General features: G+C 39.8%; 1 long non-coding RNA gene across 1 annotated transcript; it reads right to left on the bottom strand.

Annotated features, from left to right (window-relative positions):
- Positions 1-775: 775 nt before the first annotated feature.
- Positions 776-5,895, bottom strand: LOC119739414. The gene is made up of 3 exons (XR_005272568.1): positions 5,649-5,895; positions 3,616-3,685; positions 776-2,232 (listed from the first exon to the last, which is right to left on the bottom strand). It is a non-coding gene; the product is annotated as an uncharacterized LOC119739414 (long non-coding RNA).
- Positions 5,896-6,102: the final 207 nt, after the last annotated feature.

The raw sequence follows: 6,102 nt of genomic DNA, 5'->3' as shown, positions 1-6,102 counted from the left end.
TTTGCACCTCATCTACTGCCCTGGGTGTATTCCACAGCAGAGTACGCTGCTCTCCAGCCTGGTCTCATAGCTGCCACACCAAAAGGATTGACGCTGTGATCAATGACGCCCTGCGCCTCATCTCAGACTGCATGACACCTACACCCACAGTTATGCTGCCGATCACTGCATGTATCCTCACACATATCCGGCGTGACCATCTCGTCCTCAAAGCAGCAGAGAAAGCTGACATACTGAGTAGCCTGGTGCCAATTATTGCCGATGATTGCCCCGCCTCGACACTTTGCTATCTGTGCCAAAGATCTCAGCAGCAGAGTCCCACTATCCCCCTTCTGGATGAATGAGAGATGGAAGGATAAATGGTAGAGGGCTAACACCACACTGCATGAGTTCATCAAAGAGCCTTCAGCCAAGCCTGTAGGGCTCCACCTCGAGCGCAAGTCTGGGTAAGGCTGAACCGCATCCGCACAGGGTGGGGAAAGACTCGCTCCTTCCTCCACCGAATTGGGGCTTGTGATGACGACAGCTGCCCTTGTGGGTTACCACAGACAATGGAACATATTCTGCAAGCCTGCCCAATCTTCAAGCCCCCTCATGGTCCCACCGGTCTGATCAATCGAGCTTGATGAAGAAACAGCCAAAGTGGCTGCAAGAATTGGACATTCCCGTGTGATTTTGCTACGGAAGAATCATACGAACGACGAAATGCAGTAAAGATAAAGCAACTGAAAATTAAAGGTCATGACACCTTTAATTTTTTTTTTTTTTTTTGGGGGGGGGGGGATGACTGGACTAAACAATACTATGTCAATTGTGCAGGTAGTCATACTTCCTGGGATGCACTGTAAAAATGGTCTTTGCCGGGCAAGCTCTTGGTGGTGAACTGTATTGTAAAAACTAGCCATAAACCATAATTAGGCCGAAAATTAAAGCGGCATGTGTAAAGGCGCAGCGCGCACTGTGTTGCGTGAAAATCAATTTTATATTATTAGGTAATAAATGCATGCTTCGGAGGTTTTGGCAAGCACGTTGCAAATGTTTATTTCGTAAAATGTGTACTATGCGCCTAAATTAATCCAAATTTGATTGCGACTTGATTTTTTTTCTACTCCTAAAACTGCTGTGTGCTCTCTATGTCCGTCAAGTGTCCAGAGAAATAAATATGCACACATTTATTTACAGAGTATGCTTACTGGATACGCAACTGGTAAACGCACAACACACATCGAACACGAGCACATGGATCATCCTCCTCATTGGGCGGACGCAGCCGAGATGGATGCAACCAAAACTCTTCCAGACGCTCTTTGTCAAGCCAGGACAACTTACCTGTTAAAATTACATTGTTTTCACCCATGGCATTTTGTCTTGGTTTCATAAGTACTATACAATATTTTGTATATGAGTGTGCTGCTTATGCTCCTCTTTTGCGAATGTTATTTTTTCTCCCTCTGTCATCTTTCTCTTGGTTGGAGTTCTGATTGAATCGTTTTCTGGGAAAGGAGCACTTACTTTCTCTTCAGGAACACCTAGAATGGCAGCACAAAAACAAAAGTTGTGTTATTGCAAAGTAAAGCATTCATGTCTGACTTTGAATAAAACTCATTAATTAGCCACACATTTGGATACAAAGAAATGATACATTCTTTAAAATTCTTATCTCTCTGATGGCTAAGAATAAGTCGGATAGATTTTTATTTAGTACCAGTACGTAGCCTAATTTTTTTCAAAGCAAATGTGTCAACAGTCAACACTTTCACTGAAAATCTTCATTGAATCTTTAGCTCTGTTAAAGTGGGAAATATTATTTTCTTTACACATTAAAAGCAACTGAGATTCCAAACCTCTGACACGTACTTATGAGGGGAGTTCAATAAATTGGCTCTCTTGTAGTATAATGAGAGTTCTACAATAACATTAATTTCAGGCTATAATCCTTGTATAGGTCTCTCTCAAATGACGTCATTTACTACAGACCAGCCACGTGCATCATCATTTTGAGCGTCAACTTGCATTACGCGCATTGGCTGTGTCATATTTTGAACACGTTTCGAGCAACAAGCACGCGTGTTTGGAACATTTTTAACACTGCACAATGAGTGCTTTATTGCATAAAATACGCAGTTGGAGTTCTCCTACTTAGATAGCCATCTTTGAGAGAGACCTACAGAAAATTGCTTCAGGTCCGGGGGTGCCAAATGCAGTGCTGAATGACTCCGCTTATCAAAGATCCTAATAAAATAATAAAGGCAAATGTACAATCAATTTGAAATATACAAACTATCATAAAAGCAACGTTAAAAAACATGTTATGTAATCATTTTGTCTTAAACTGTATTTCTTTTACTTGTGAAGAGCTCATTCTAATTGAACAGCATTACAGATGTGTGGTTGCTAAGGCCTAAACGTCGCCATTGTTAAACAAAGTTAATCCAATTACGTACTTGGACGCTATAACAGAGCAGTGAAAATCATGCACCCCCCAAAAACATGGCCTTTTGAATGTTGAGTTTCTCAGAAAATATGCTCAGTATGATTGAAATGTTATAACAGAAGAAGAAATTCTAAACTTCATGTCAGTGAAAAAAATCGCCGTCATCGATGCCGCAACCGGTGGGGCAACCCAGGATTTGGCCCTGGGGGGGGGGGGGGGCTTTCAATTTTTTTTTCTTCAAAAAAAAAAAAAAAAATTGGGGGGGGGGGGGGGCACAGACTATTGACGTTGGTGGTGCCACTTACACCCCTATTATACTACTCGAAAAAAGGGCCACATACATATCACCAAGGTCAAATCGTAGGGGGGGGGGGAATGAATAAAAAAACAAAATGACAACCTGGGGGGGGGGGGGGGCTGGGCTGAAGTGATTAGCGTCACTCGGCGTGACTTCCCTTGGGTCTCAGTATCGACCAATGGAAGCTGGCAAAATGGGTGATATTTAACAATTAATAATTCATGAAGAAGGCTTTTCTGCAAATTCTTATTTATTATTAATATTCGTGAGGCTTGAAAAGATTAACAGATATTCCAGTGTTACAACTTTTAAAAATGCACGTAACCAGGCCTATTTTTCCAATTTCAAAGAAAAATACTGAACATCTCAAAACAATTTTTAGCACATATTTTGGATCATTATAAGGGAAACAAACCCTGAGTTGCATGAAGATACAATTTTTAAAAACGCCTGCCATTGTGAACATGTCTGTGTGAATGTTGTTTTATTCAAAATAAAGTATTGCGTAACCTTTAGAAATCGGCCTTTGCAACCACACGGCTGAATATATAACAAATTATTGTTTCAGCTTGAATATTTGATTAATATGGATATTTGAGATTCTTGCAGCTTTCTAACATTGAAGAAGGTACAGAAAGCACTGCATCTTTTTCGTGCATTTTATTTGCTATTTTTTTTTTAGTTCATTTAAATTATAATATGTTTAATAACGTTCTCATGAGGAAATGCAAAAGTGATGTTTAGTTTATGGAAGTCCCTAACAGTCCTGAATTCTCCAATTTCACTACGATTTTGCACACCCCCTAGGGAGTTAGGGTTAAAGAAACAAAACAAAATGAAGCTGTCAACACAAAATATCTTTTGTCCATTGTTGTGTTCTTACCAGAGAAAGCGTCAATATGGGTTGGAGAATTCCTCCAAAGAGTCCTTCAATTTCTTTTCATCTAGCAACTCTAGCAGATGAAAAACAAATTACAAAAATAGTAAAAAAAAAAAGAAGATTACCCATACCACCAACAATTTAAAACACAGTGGTAGCCTGTCGTTTATGGCAACCAAGACGCAATTTTCAACTGCTATCATTACGGAACCGTCTCTGGTTCCCTGATACATAGTAGTCAAACATTAAACTATTTCAACTTCCGAAACTTTCTGGTTGGCTGGATAGTTAGAAATGAGCTGTTTTTTTTTCAAGCTAAAAGGTGATCTAAATGCTATAATGATGAAGGATATTTGGCCATATTCGTGTATTACTAAGTCTAACAATTATTTGGAAAAAGGCCTATGGCTAATGAGTACTATCGAGTAATGTTACTGTGCATGCACGCCTCACGTTAATGCGTTTTGTTGGAATAACTTATCCTGTTAAAAAGTGTCACAACAACCAGTCGCAGGTCCAAATTCTCTAAATCTAATTTGTGGCTCCAACTGCTAATGTTGAGCGATTGAATTTTGCTTGAGATACTCCATTTCTAGGCCTAGTATTACAAGTTTAAGCCCCTGTCACACTCGTCCGAATCGTCACTCCGTTCATGTTCCGAGTAAAACATTGTGGATTCGGTGTTTAATCGGTTTGAACTGAACTCAAACGGATTTCCCTCGGTTTTCCAACGCTATATACTCGTGTACGTTCGGTGATGCACTGAGGAACTCGGAGAAATTATTGAACCTGTTTAATAATTTCTCCGAATTGTCCCCGCAACCTCAATACGGACGGTATCCGGTATACACACGGAATATGCACGGAATGCACGGAATACACACTGTACTCATTCGTTGCAATGCAGAATAGGTACGGAAGAGTACGGAACAGGCCTCCGATTCCGATCGATAACCGTAAGTATTCAGAGTTCATTCCGAACCCACACCATTGTAATGCCGATCAAAAAACGGACGCACCGACTTTGATGTCACTTTATCCGATGATATACCGCATTCCGGTTCAGAGGGAGATCCAGGGACGACAAAGTTTGGCATGTCCGGTGATGATCGGAGAGGTTCTGAATATAGACGGATTGCAATCGGAATAGCAACGTATAAGATCCGGAATAAGACCGGATTATGATCGGTGTATTTTCATTTCTGGCTGTTCTTTTTACATTTCTCTCCGAATGTGTCCGAATTAATAATATTTCAGATCGGTTTATGAACGGAATTATAGATTCAGACAAGTGTGACAGGGGCTTTAGCATGACAAATTTTTGATTCGGAGAGGCTTCACAGTAAATTAAGGACATGCTGGACTGCCTCATGCCTATTTTACATTAAATATAATCGGTGCAAAGTAAGGAAAACCAAACCCACAACCAATCTCAATCAATATCAAATAAATAAAACACCACTTATATATTTAAAATACAATGCCATATTATAAATAATGCATCCATTAAATTTCATAGATATATATTCCCAAAAGAAGCAGACGCGTACGGATGTAGGCCTAACGTTAGACTTATATTTATATATTGATTAGGCAGAACAGCTACTCAAAATACTTACAAGTTAACACACCCCTTCACTCGCTTCCAGGCTGCTATTTTATATTTGTCAGTTTTGCTCCTCTCAAAACACCCTCTATTACACCTTTTTTTCTTCAGAATATGAGGTTGCCAGCGCCATATATATTTCTGAATTGAATGGGCTGGACTTTCTTTTCTGTGATGTGTCACTGCAACTTTCATAAGAGGCTGCCATGATGATGATCATAAACGAAAGTGCAAAATTTTTTCCTGCTATAGTTAGCAGAAAAAATGTGCTTACCGGTAAACAGCTTTATGAAATTAGGCCCAGGTAAGTTGAGTGAAGTAGACTTCAGCTATAATAAACAAGGGGTTTCAGACAGCCTCAGACAGGCAACTCTTAGACCTCAAAATATAACCTCACAAAAGTGTGTCAATCAACAGTGTATGTACTCACCAACAATATACAAAATGTCAATGCATGAGCAACTGGAGCTAGCAGTCACCAAAGATGAACAGGGATTCTACTGTCAAACTTCCAGATGAGCGAACCTGGTCTGTCATGCTGCTCCGACCCAAAGTTCATGAAACTTCCCCTGAGAGAAACACACCGGCTTATATAAAAGGGACATCACGGACTGGAATGTGCCCAATTGGGCTACAAAATGCGTTTTAAACGACATTATATTTACATGTACATGGAATAGTATCTTAAAGTAAAATATAAAAGTCCACACCACCATCCTTTAAAAACTAAGCGTTTTGGGTTTATTTATGCAAGAACAAATTTCCGGAGTCAAAATAATGTCAACTGCACTGCACAGTGGTTCACATCTTGCAGACATGTAAGAAACAATTTCTGTGTATTTGTAATGTGTATGCTGCATTGAATAGACACGACTTGAAACATG

This window comes from Patiria miniata, unplaced genomic scaffold (genome assembly GCF_015706575.1).
Source record: "Patiria miniata isolate m_02_andy unplaced genomic scaffold, ASM1570657v1 HiC_scaffold_30, whole genome shotgun sequence".
In the NCBI taxonomy this organism is placed as follows: domain Eukaryota; kingdom Metazoa; phylum Echinodermata; class Asteroidea; order Valvatida; family Asterinidae; genus Patiria; species Patiria miniata.
The sequence above is the reverse complement of the archived record's forward strand: the minus strand, read 5'-3'. Positions and strand labels throughout refer to the sequence as shown.